The sequence below is a fragment of the Onychomys torridus genome, chromosome 13, assembly GCF_903995425.1.
Source record: "Onychomys torridus chromosome 13, mOncTor1.1, whole genome shotgun sequence".
NCBI classification, from domain to species: domain Eukaryota; kingdom Metazoa; phylum Chordata; class Mammalia; order Rodentia; family Cricetidae; genus Onychomys; species Onychomys torridus.
In genome coordinates, this window is record NC_050455.1 from 55,276,435 (window position 1) to 55,290,039 (window position 13,605).

Below are 13,605 nucleotides of genomic sequence, written 5' to 3' on the forward strand. Positions count from 1 at the left end.
GAGAAGCCACATCCTCAAACAAGACTAACTCCCCCTGTTCTCAGGGTATCTAGTTTCTCAGTTAGAAGAGAGGACTCAAGAGCCTCCCAAACCCTCTGTGTTAGAATATTGACTGGTTTGATCTTGTGTCGGTCTTGTGTGAGCAACCACAGCTCTTTGAGTTCCTGGGTACAGAGGTCCTGTCGTGTCCAGAAGATGCTGTTTTCTCTGGTTCTCCCTGCCCTCTGGCTCTTCATTCTTCCTATATCCTCTTTTGCTATGGTTCCTGAGACTTGGGAGAGGGGTGCTGCAGACATACCATTTGTGGCTGAGCACGTTTCAGTCACTCATTCTCTGCACATTAAACAATTGTGTGTTTCTGTAGGAACCACCAGCCACTGCATAAAGAAAGTACTCTGATACCAAGTATTTATTATTAGGTTTAGTAAAGAATAGTGTGCCTTGAAAAATATCTATAAAGATACTTAATTTAGTTGCTAACTAGCATTAAAATACTTTAGCTAGGAATTTATAGCCTTCCATGGATATATTTAACTTATTTCAATGAATTTGATTTATCAAAAAAAATAACTTCACTGAATACCTCTTCCTTAGAAGCCATGCTGAGTTTTTCTGTCTGGAAACTTTCACTGTGGTGTATTCCACCCTCAGAAATGGCACTAGAAATCATCTATTTCAAGCCATGCAGCGCAAGGAAATTTTTAGAAATGGGCATTTATATAGACTTTATAGACGTATTTGATCAAATGTGGCACAGGGCATGGAGTGGTGGGTCATTTCAAAAGAGAGCATGCTTATCATTCCCACAGAATCAAGGAAACTTGCTTGGTTTAATCAGCTCAGCCTGGGATAACTCTTCTGCTGTTTTCCAAATGTGAGAAAACCTTATAATCTCTAGTTCTGTTTACTTTCCCCCTTTCCCTGTAATTCCTTTGCCGTAATGCGTTTTCTGCTATGGTATTCTCTCATATGCCTTTTTTTCACTCGGGTAACACTCTTTGGAATCTTACTTATAAACTTTGCTTATAGTATTTTTAATCTATTAATGAGACCAAGTCTTCCTATACCACTAGGCTGTAAATACTGTGCCTTTACATCTCTGCATTTTTCCCCTGTATCAAGTGTGGTATCTTACATGCTGAGCATATAAGATACATAGTTATACCTACTCATTAAATGAAATGATGCTAGAACAGCTGTCATCTCAATTCCTGCTTTGAGCACACGGTCAAATCACATGGGATGACTGAGGAATGCATGGAGCATTTTCTTTGGCCTAATTCTTCCTACTAACTTGCTTCTATGTGTTGAAATAATCACTAGAATTATTACCAAGTTGAGAGCTGGCTTTTTGGTGGAACACCTTGCACAGCCTTGATGCATGGGGGAGGGGCTTGGACCTGCTTCAACTGCATGTACCAGGCTCTGCTGACTCCCCATGGGAGGCCTTACCTTTTTGGAGGAGGGGAATGGGGGGTGGGATGGTGGTGTGGGAGGGAGGCAGGTGGGGAGCAGAAAAAGGGATGAGAGGGGAATCTGTGTTTGAGATATAAAATGAATAAAAATATCTTAATTAAAAAAAGAATTATTGCCAAGTCAAAGCAAATCTAATAAAAAGATAGTCTGTATTTTAAACTGCATCAGGAAGTTGATACAACTCCAAGGTGATGTACTCCCTTTCTGTGTAGTCCAAGGACTGAAGGAATTCCATGCCTGCCTGGTGTCTAACTATTCAGACAATGAATAATTCTCACAATGTGACAGTAGAGAGCTAGACAGTGTGACTAAGAATTGAGCATAGAGTTGAAGAACTATTTCTGCTTTGAAATTATATAAATGGTCAGTGAGCATATGAAAATATAGTTAACTTCATTAGTGATGAAGGGAAGCAGCAACCACTTACAACAGAAATTTACTCCCATGAAGATGGCTATGATAACATTTTAAGACAAAACCGTGAACCAGAAACTACCTCTTAGAGGCAATAAAGGACAACAGAGTAGCCTGCTTTGTTTGAGTTCTTGGACTCCCCTGACTAAAAACTCAAAAGAGGGTTTCTCTTGTCTTGTATTGGTTTGTTGTTGTACAATCTATGGCTCTTAGGGCATTGTCAGCCCAGATGGCATGAATTAATTTAAACTGTATAGTGTGTATATACATACACTTATATGTACTTTTTGTAATTTTAGGTAAATAAAAAATAATATGATGTTTAATAGCTCTTCCTTTCTTTATTGTTATTTTATTTTATGTGTATGGCTTTTTTGCCTGCAAGAATGTCTGTGCACCATATACATATCTGGTGCTAGCAGAGGTCAAAAGAGAGCATCAGGCTCCCCAAAACTGGAGTTTTACAGGTGCTCGTGAGCTACCCTGTGTGGTCTGGGAATCAAGCCCAGACCTCTGCAAAGCATCCAAGGCTCTTAAATACTGAGCCATATCTCCAGCAGCTTTAACACTTTTTCACGCATACTAAACATTACTTTTCTCTCCTCTCTCCTCCGTTCCTTTCCTCCCGTATTGACCTCTTTTTCCCCCTTTAAAATTGAAGTCCACCCTTTCTCCTATCCCATTTCTTAATAACTTGCATCCTGCACTCCCAAACCACACACTTCATTTTCTACTTTCTTCTCAGTCTCTTCAGAGGTTTAAAGTTGTTGCTGTAGCGGTCTTTCACTTCCTTGGTGAGATTTATTCCTAGATACTTCATTTTCTTTTAGTCTGTTGTGCATGGAAGTGTGTCCATGATCTCTTTCTCCTTGAGTTTGTTGGTGGTGTATAGAGAAGTTATTGATTTTTGAAAGTAGACTCTGCATCTGCCCATGGTGTCCCAGAGTTCTTGCAGTTTCTTTTTCTAAGGTTTAAAAGGATTTTTATAATCTCTTCTTGAGCTGTATTATTTCTCTACCTCATTTTTGAGTCCTGACGGTCTGTTAGCCTTTTTCTCCCCTTCATTTCAGCTCGAGTCCTGCAATATTTCTATGTCCTTACTGAATTCAGTTCTTATATCTGGATCTTTAATTTCATTGAGATGTTTGTAACTTCCTTGAACTTCTTGAGTTCTCTGATAAAGTTTACAGTTGTTCTTTTAAGTTCTATGTCTTGGAGTCTACCTAGGTAATTCTTACCAAAGAACACGTTTATAGGAATGGTGGGTTTGGGTGAGGCATGCTGTCTCTTTCAATATTGGCTTGGGGATGAGACCTGGGCATGTGAACTTCTTGTGTGAGTTATGCATCTAATGTGGACACAGCAAACTGGGTTGGTGCATAGCACGTGCTACCCAGCCTGACCCTGGAAGTATGTAAAGCACAGTCAGGGCTCACCTGCCAGGCCTAGTGTGTGGTATCAGGAACGGGTCTTGGAATTGGGGAGGATGCTGGCAGATTATGTTCAAGTCGACTCTTGGATCAGAGCACAAGATATGTAGGCCTGGCTGGATGATGGATCCAGCACAATCATCTGTAGATCAACTGGAGTTGTGTAGGAATGGCCAGAGGCTCTCTAGGAATGAGGGCTGTCTGGTCTGATAATCCCAAAAGGTAGGAGAGGGGATGGGAAAGGTCATGATCCTTGGAAAGTAGCCTCAGAGCAATCAGAGTAGGAAGAAGCTTTATGTGGGAATGGAAGTAGGTTACCTGTGTCTCCACACTCCTTGGATGAGATAGAAGGCCCTGGCATGGAGGAGTCCCAAGTCTGGCAAGTTGTAAATGGAATTAAAGGGTCCTGGACAAGATCTCTGGTAAGCATTGTACAACATTTTTAGGAGGTAAGAGGCTACCAATTAAGTTTGTGTGCAATCTCTATGTAAAGATCATTGGCATACTGATCATGGGATTTTTCTGGGACCAAAATATGGACAGTAATGAATGTGTACAATTTCTTATGTAAAAATGTCTCTGAAATTTTACATAGATCCGTATCTGGTAATTTCAAATTTTGCTTTCAGAAATAATTTTAACATATCAGAGCTGCTAGCTAACATTTTAGGAAACATGAATCATATATTTTAATTGTTCTAAGATTGTTAATTCAGGGCTGAAGAAATTAACTTGGCAGCTAAGAGTACCTTCTGCTCTGCCAGAGGACCCAAGTTCAGTTCCCAGCACCCATGGTTGGCAGCTCTAAACTCTAGCTCCAGCATATCTGATGCCTCTTATCTCCTTGGATATCTGTACACATGTGAACCTACCTCCACGAAGACACACACATGCATAGATATAACTAAAAACAGTAAAGTAAGTCTTTAAAATGATTGTCAATTCATTGTACACAGTAAGTTGCTTTATCAAATTGCAATGAGTTCCTGTTTTGATTCCTGTTCATATACAGTTCCAACAGAATGCAAAATGCATACAGTGGATTCTTCTATCTTCTTAGCTTGTTATATATGACTCAGATGTTGGTTTCAGTAGTAAAATATAATTGTCAGTTATTTGAACAGTTAATATTCACTGACAAGGTTCACAGTACAAATACTACTGAATAAATTTGACATCCTGCATTGTTATGCTTCTAAAGGCAAAGAGACCCATTGAATTTACTGTTACCATGGTACTACCCTTACTGAGCAGCACCTGGAGTCAATGCAAACTAATTTCAATATGAGCTCTAAGACAAAACTTCTCCATCAACAGTCCTCAGCCTTCCTAATGCTGTGGCCCCTTAATACAGTTCCTCATGGTGTGGTAATCCCCAACCATAAAATTATTTTTGTTGCTACTTCATAACTATAATTTTGCTCTTGTTATAAATCTTAAGTGTCTAATATGTAGGTGGTATCTGGCAACCCCTGTAAGGGGGTTGTTTTAACTCCCAAAGGGGTTGAGACCCACAGGTTGAAAACAGTGGTCCTAAATGGAAACGGGCACTTGTTGAATTTTTAAAGACTTGAGACATCAGAGCACACTGCTAATGTTTAGCTGAACTCTATTTCTAAACAATTTTTTTTTGTTCATGTAAGTGAATTTGATAAGACTCCTTTTATTTTACAGTAACAACTAAGTCAATCTATTCTCCAATGATTAATGAATGGAATACTTGGAAAGAAACTAGCAAATCAGCACCAAGCGCTCTCTCACTCGTGTGTGTGTGTGTGTGTGTGTGTGTGTGTGTGTGTGTGTGTGTGTGTATGATGTTTCCAAATGAGAAGAAATTCTAAAAAACACATAGGGTTAATATGTAGAAAAATAGACCTTTTTTGAATTGTATATTAATTTCTCCATAGGGAATAAAACCTATATTCATTTTTGTTGTGTAAAATAAGATAGAACTTATTTATTATTATTATTAATTTTTACATATCAGTATTCCCCTATCCTTCCTCCTCCTGCCCTGTCCCCACCCCACCCTCTCCACAATCCACCCCTCATTCCTATCTCCTCCAGGGCAAGGACTTCCCTAGGGATTCAGCTCAGCCTGGTAGATTCAGTCCAGACAGGTCCAGTCCCCTCCTCCCTTCACTCAGTCTGAGCAAAGTGTCCCAGTATAGGCCCCAGGCTCCAAAAAGCCAGTTCATGCACTAAGAACAGGTCCCAGTCCCACTGCCTGGGGGGCCTCCAAAACAGTTCAAGTTAATCAACTGTCTCACTTATCCAGAGGGCCTAATTCAGTTGGGGGCTCCTCAGCTATTGGTTCATAGTTCATGTGTTTCCACTAGTTTGGCTATTTGTCCCTGTGCTTTTTCCAATCATGGTCTCAACAATTCTCAATCATACAATCCCTCCTCTTTTTCGCTGATTGGATTCCCAGAGCTCCACCTGGGTCCTGGTCATGTATCTCTGCATCAGCTTCCATCAGTCATTGGATGAGAGTTCTACCATGACAGTTAGGGTGTTTGGCCATCCAATCACCAGAGTAGGTCAGTTCAGGCTTTCTCTCGACCATTGCCAATAGTCTACTGTGGAGGTATATCTGTGGATTTCTGGGGACCTCTCTAGCATTTTGCTTCTTCCTATTCCCATGTGGTCTTCACTTATCATGGTCCCTTTTTCCTTGTTCTCCCTCTCTGTTCTTGATCCAGCTGGGATCTCCCACTCCCCTAAGCTCTCTTTCCCTCCATCCTTGCCCTTCATTACCCCCTCCCACATCCAGTTTGCTCATGTAGATCTCATCCATTTCTGTCATTGGGTGATCCCTATGTCTTTCTTAGGGTCCTCTTTACTAGGTAGCCTCCCTGGAGTTGTGAGTAGCAGTATAGTCATCCTTTGTTTTACATCTAGTATCCACCTATGAGTGAGTACATACCGTGTTTGTCCTTCTGAGTCTGGGTTACCTCACTCAGGATGATTTTTTCTAGATCCATCCATTTGCCTGCAAACCTCATGATGTCTTTGTTTTTCTCTGCTGAGTAGTACTCCATTGTGTATATATCCACATTTTATTTATCCATTCTTCAGTTGAAGGGCATCTAGGTTGTTTCCAGGTTCTGACTATTACAAACAATGCTGATATAAACCTAGCTGGGCAAATGCCCTTGTGGTATTATTGAGCATTCCTTGAGAATATGCCAATATAGCTGAGTCTTGGGGGAGATTGATTCCCAATTTTCTAAGAAAGTGCCATATTTATTTCCAAAGTGGCTGTACAAACTTGCATTCCCACCAACAGTGGAGGAAAGTTCCCCTTGCTCACAGCCTCTCCAGCATAAGCTGTCTTCAGTGTTTTTGATCTTAGCCTTTCTGACAGGTGTAAGGTGGTATGTCAGAGTCATTTTGATTTGCATTTCCCTGATTATTAGGGATGTTGAGCAAGAACTTTTAAGATCAATAAAATTTAATATTTTAAAGCAATTTATTGCTTAGATTCTTAATTATCTATGAGCATAAAATTAGAATATAGTTTTAAGATGTAACAAGCCACTTTATTTATGGTACAGATTTCCTTGAGTTTCTCAGAGAAATGGCACATGCTATTGTTTAGACCTGTTAGGGGTTATGCCATATGCTTAAGAATATATATCATAACTGGGTGTGGTGGTGTATGCCTTTAATCTCAGCACTCAAGAGGCAGAGGCAGGTGGATCTCTGTGAGTTCAAGACCAGCCTGGTCTACAAAACAAGTTCCAGGACAGCCAAGGTTGTTATGAAAAGAAACCCTATCTTGAAAAACCACCAAAAAAATGTATACCATAAAGCAACTGGATAAATACAATGTGTTTTGGAAGCATAGTTTACATTAATAATGATGAAATCTTTATGCCCTAGATTTAGTTATCAGTGCTCTCTTGAGTTATATGTATTACATATATTTAGTTACGTTTATCAAGAAAATAATAAAGGTCATGATAGTTTGTTAAGGAACAGGCAAATCTATGTTTAAATAACACAATGTAATGGAAAGTTTTAAGGGTATAAGAGAATCTCTGTGCCCTCTGTTTTCATTCCTTCCTAATTTAAAGGAGCATATCTGTTGCTACTGAATTATCCTCTTATTTTCCAGTGGGTGGGACGAGAATATCTCACACTGATGACTATACCCTGACCTTCTGGCTTCTGGCCTCTAGCAAGATTTGTCAGTTCAACTATAGAACTTGTTCACATGACTCCCTAATAAATACAATCATAAGATTCTCTGATAGTCCCTGTTGAAAATTGCCCCAAATGCTTTCCCTGGTATTTCTGAGCATATCCCTAACTCTCTTGCTATAGCAAATAAATTGGGTAGAAGTTAGGAGAGTCCACACATAGTTGTACCCTTAAAGCCTTCAGGGGATTACATGTACAGCCAAGATTAGAATGTACTGTGGCAAGCTTGTAAGTTTCCATACTAATCCTAGAAAGCTACTTACTCTGCACTAACTGTGCTTATCTATCCAGAGCATGTATCCCAATATCCCCTCCTGTATAATCTGCTAGAACTTTCCACAGTTTTTTCCCCCCCAGGACCTGAAGTTAAACTACAAGAGAAATTCCTAAAACATGGTGACTAACTGAGAATCCTTTCACCTGTGTTTCTAATTAAAAACTGTTCTGATGAGCTGAGGTCATGTTCTACAGTTTAGGAGAAAGTCATTTAAACCACAATGATCAAGAAAAAAATTATGAAGTATTGAATGAAGAGATGCAAGGTAGACATAAACCCAAACAGTAGAGAGAGCTGGAAAGATGGCTAAGAGGGTAAGAGCAATGCTCTTCAAAGGGCTCTGAATTCCATGCATCATCATCAGGTATCTCACAGCCACTTGTAACTCCAGCTCCAGGGGATCCAGCTCCAGGGGATCCAACTCCTTCTTCTGTGTTCTGCAGGCACCCACACATACGTGGCATACACTCACACAGACACACACACATGCAAGCAAAGGTGAATAGCATGTGAGACTAGCTCCGGGCTGCCACCATGACTACAAGGTATGATGCTAGTGCTGAGGACACCATTCACTTCAGTTGTAGGACATTAAGAAACCAGTCTAGAATTGGCCAGGAATCTATCCCCCTGCTGGCTAGCCTTTGTAGTGCTGGGAAGTGCTAGGCAGGTTGCAGAGGGAGAAGACATCAGTGTCCCCAGTGTTAGTAGCTCATCATTTCTGACACTAGCAAAAGCTAATGTAGGCTCATTGCTAGACTGTGTTTATTCATTAAAAGTCAGTGTTCTGCAGCCCACAGAATCAACTAAGCAGGGCTCCTAGAGCCTCACAGAGGCTGAAGCAACAATCACAGACCCTACATGGTCTGAGCTAGGTCCTCTGCATATATGTTATGGTTGTGTAGCTTGGTGTCCTTGTGGGACTCCTAACAGTGGGGGCAGGGGCTGTCTCTGACTCTTTGCCTGCTTTGGGGACCCTTTTCCTCCTACTGAGTTGCCTCGTCAAGCATTGATATGAGTCTTATTGAAACTTGTTATACCATGTTTGGCTGAGATCCCTGGGAGGCCTGATCTTTTCTGAAGGGAAATGGAGACGGAGTGAAACTCGCAGAGATGGGAGGTGGTGAGGAGGGGCTGGGAGGAGAGGAGAGAGGGGTAACTGCAGTCGCGATGTAATAGATGAGAGAAGAATTTAAAAAAGAGAAAGTGTTCTGGAGTATTCTGAAGTTTAGACAGTTACTAAGTTGAAGAATAATGGAAATGGAAACTTTTGTACATAAATAATAACAAAACACACCAAAATTATAAAATATACTGAAATGTTATTTGGAAATTCATAATGTTGAATATTGAAAGGCTGAAAAATAATGATAAGGCTTCAGCTTAAGATTTCAGCTTTGTATTTTTAAAACCATAAAAACACGGAAGGGTAGAATAAGGAGACAATAAGAGAACAAAAGAGATACTACAAATACTAAAGAAATAAAATTTGATTTCTGAAGACACTAGTAATTTTGATGACACTCGTTGCTGATGACTGATTTGAGAGACAGAATGTCAGAAGAGAGTACAAAAGTGCAAAAGCAAGACATGTGAAAACTGGAGAAAATATTGTTTAGCATAAATAACTAGGGAAGATAAAACAATAGAAGCATTAAGATAATCTAGAGTCTTAAGAAATGTTTATATATAATTTTACTTAAAGGAAGAGAGACCATTCTAAGGTCTCAGACATTTCCAGAAAATAGAAAATGATAGAATATTCTCTAATACATGTTATGAGTCAGGTATAACCATAATATAAAAAATAACAAAATAATAAAAGAAAGAAAATTATATGCTACAGTTGTTTGTCAAAAAATAGATTTAAAATCATTTTTATGAGTCAAAGCGTATTGAAATTGAAATTCACGATACATGAGTTACTGACACATAATAACTCACCCCAAAACTTACTAGATTAAAACCATAAACATTTATTGTTTCGTATGGTTTCTGAGAGTCAGGTAACCAGCCAGCCCAGCTAGGTCATGATGGAGTTCCCCTCTAAGCCATTGCTGGGGAAGGCTCTCCAGGGAGGGTTACAGAGATAGATGGTTGAACCCACATCACTCAAATCAGAATGACATCAGGGTAGTCACATACTTATTGTCAGGACAGGAGAACACTGGATACCATAGTGTAACAAGTAGAGGCTGAATGTAGACACAGAGTGAGCAACCTGAGCCGGTACGAGTCAGGTGTTATGGGGCCAAGAAGGTAGTGTGACCACTGTAGTTTTAACGGCCTTGTTTGAATGATGCTGCTCCTGATTGCAAAGTCCAGCACTGGGATATTAACAGGAACTGTCTTATGAGTCCCTTGATAAGGCAACTTGGCTAGAATATTTGGTCCACAGCACCAAAGAGAGAAGGAAAACTACGTAGTTCACCAAAGCATATGGACTTTACACCCATCTTACACCCCAGTTCTCCATGGAATGTATTACATGAGGATGATAAGAGGGAGCTGAAACATCTATTCATTAGCGGTCTCATCTGCCTACAGCTGTTCCTTGGTGTGGTTCTCAAGTTTCTTACCAACCAGGGTCAGGAAGTTGTGGTTCCTCTTAACATTGCCTTTTCTATAAGGCTGCTCCAAAAAATCTTTGTAGGAAATGGAAACCATTACAGAAAACCATAACTGGACACAATGCAGAGATCAGCAGGTCATGGGGAGTCCAGCCCCGGTGGATAGACCCACAGCAAGTTCTGCAGCTAAAGCTCAAGGAACATTGCAGACCATGGGGAAGAAAGATTGTAAGAACCAGAAATTAGGAAATCTGTGGTTCTTCTCCTAGAAATGGTTAAATGAACAAGACTGAAACAAATGTCAATATCAGTAGACATGCTAATGCAGAAGGGGGGATCTCAAAGGGTCCCACACCCAGATAAAGAACTAACTAATGACTAATAAGGAGAGAGGAAGAACTAGTGTCTCCCAGGGATGAGTCCCCTTGACTTTGACTGGTTATCCAATACAGTGTCCTGAGCCATACACACACAAACAACAAAAACAGACCTGGCACATTATATTTATGTATTTATGCATATATATGCATTATATATATGTATATGTATATATAATCACAGGAAAAGGGGCTATCAATTTGCAAGAGAGAGGGAACATGGGAGAGTTGGAGAGATAAGACATGGGAGGGGCTAGAGGAGGGGAGGGGTGTGGTGGGTATTGTGTTCCCTGAAATATTGTGTGTTCCCCGAAATAAACATATCTGGGATCAGAGAACAGACAGCCACTAGAACAAAGCCAAAAATGGTGGCTAGCAAATAGGAAGAGTAAGCCCTAACAGAAGTTGGGCGGTGGTGGTACACACCTTTAATCCCAGCACTTGGGAGGCAGAGCCAGGTGGATCTCTGAGTTCAAGGCCACTTTAGAAACAGCTAAACTTGGTGACCCACGCCTTTAATCCCAGAAACCCAACCTTTAATCCCAAGGAGTGGGGGCAGAAAGAGGACCAGGAATTAAAGGAAGAAAAGGCATGTAGTTAGTTAAGCATTTAACTGGAGAAGTATTCAGGATTTGGAGCAGCACAGTTCAGCTTAAAGCCATTGGGATGAGGACTCAGAAGCTTCCAGCCTGAGGAAACAGGATCACCTGAGGAACTAGCAAGGTGAGATAGCTGTGGCTTGTTCTGCTTCTCTGATCTTCCAGTATTCACCCCAATAACTAGCCTCGGGTTTGATTTTATTAACAAGTACCTTTAAGATTCCTACTACAGAGGGGAAAAGGAAAAATTATATAATTATATTTTAATTTAAAAAATATTTAAGAATGGCAGCCGGGTGGTGGTGGTGCACACCTGTAGTCCCAGCACTCGGGAGGCAGAGGCAGGCGGTTCTCTGTGAGTTCGAGGCCAGCCTGGTCTACAGAGCTAGTCCAGGACAGGCTCCAAAGCTACACAGAGCAACCCTGTCTCAGAAAAAAAAAAAAAAACAGAATGGCACCTGGCTTTCTCCCAAGCAGGTCTACACTGATAGATTGAACTCAAAGCACAGTCTTTTGTAGCACAATCTCATGAGTGACATATCGCTTTATCTTACTCAACTGCTCACTGAGAACAAGCATACATGACTGACTGAGGTGAAGAGGTTAACTAAATAGATTGCTACTGGAGAAGCAGGCTTTCACTGGGTCCATCTTCTAACAGAGCCCATTGGTTGATAGAACAGCAGAGATGTTTCCAGTTGAAAAAAAAAATCCATTAATATAAAACACTACACTAAAAAACTTTTAAAATGAAAACAAAAAAAATTGCTTCAGTTAATGTGGTAAAAATTGGTAAAATTCAATATCTGAATATATTAAAATAATGAAAGAAATCTATGTAAGGGAAGCTGAAAATTAACTAGAAGACCCCAAAATGAGGAATTGTTTAAAATTTTTAAGAAATAATAGGAGTAAAGCGCGAGGAGACGCCGCCACCACCACCTCCAGCGCAGGTGTGCCAGAGCCCCGAGGAGACCGGCCGCCCGACTCCCCCACACCCACCTCGCTGGCCGCCGCGTCCTCGAATTTGTTCCAACAATCCAATGGTGGATTACAATGAAGTTCTGGGCGTGCAGAGACATGCCTCACCTGAGGGCATTAAAAAGGCGTATTGGAAACAGGCACTTAAATGGCATTCGGACAAAATTCCTGAAAATAAAGAAGAAGCAGAGCAGAAATTCAAACAAATAGCTGAGACATATGAGGTATCGGATGCAAAAAAGCGGGACATCTATGACAAATATGGCAAAGAAGGATTAAATGGTGGAGGAGGAGGAGGTGGAAGTCATTTTGACAGTCCGTTTGAGTTGGGGGGCGTGGCGGGGATACCGGAATCCAGATGACGTCTTCAGGGAATTTTTTGGTGGAAGGGACCCATTTTCATTGGACCTCTTTGAAGACCCTTTTGATGACTTCTTTGGGAACCAAAGGGGACCCCGAGGAAGCAGAAACCGAGGTGCAGGCTCATTATTCTCTGCCTTCAGTGGATTTCCTCCTTTTGGGGATGGATTTCCTGCTTTTGATACAGGATTCACTTCGTTCGGCTCACTAGGGCATGGGGGGATCATTTCCTTCTCTTCAGCATCATTTGGCGGCAGCAGAATGGGCAACTTCAAATCAATATCAACTTCTACTAAGATAGTGAATGGCAAAAAAATCACTACAAAGAGAATTGCGGAGAATGGCCAAGAAAGAGTAGAAGTTGAGGAAGACAGACAAAGTCCTTGACGATAAATGGTAAGGAGCACCTGCTACGCTTGGATAACAAGTAATTCAACGCACGCATTTAACAGAAATGGTAAACCATAACAAGCACCATTTGAGAATAACAGGAACTTTTTTTTGAAGATTTCAAACGAACTCGACTTTCTATATAACTGTATCTAATCTAAAGTATTTATAAAACAGCTCATCGGAGCCCCTATTTGTCATAGACTTTTGAGTTTGTTGTTGGACAAAATAGGACCTTTTTTTTTTTGTCTTTAAAATTGTTGTAATCTCTGTATGCACTTTGCTTTAAACAAAAGAAAACAAAACGTAATCTGAGGTGAGCCCTGTGACTCTTTAGTAGTGCTAGGACAAGACTTGTTTAACACCAGCATGGATCTGCTTCCTTCCCATTGTGTTGACATGTGAGTGAGTAGTGTCAGCCTGCTGTGAAGTTAACATTGCCAGATGAACCTTCCACAGAAATATTTCAATTTTATTTTCAGTATTTAGTAATGAAAGCTATTACTGCATCAATGGTAATACATT

At 40.5% G+C, this 13,605-nt stretch overlaps 1 pseudogene; it reads left to right on the forward strand.

Annotated features, from left to right (window-relative positions):
* Positions 1 to 12,392: 12,392 nt before the first annotated feature.
* Positions 12,393 to 13,167, forward strand: LOC118594982 (annotated as a pseudogene).
* Positions 13,168 to 13,605: the final 438 nt, after the last annotated feature.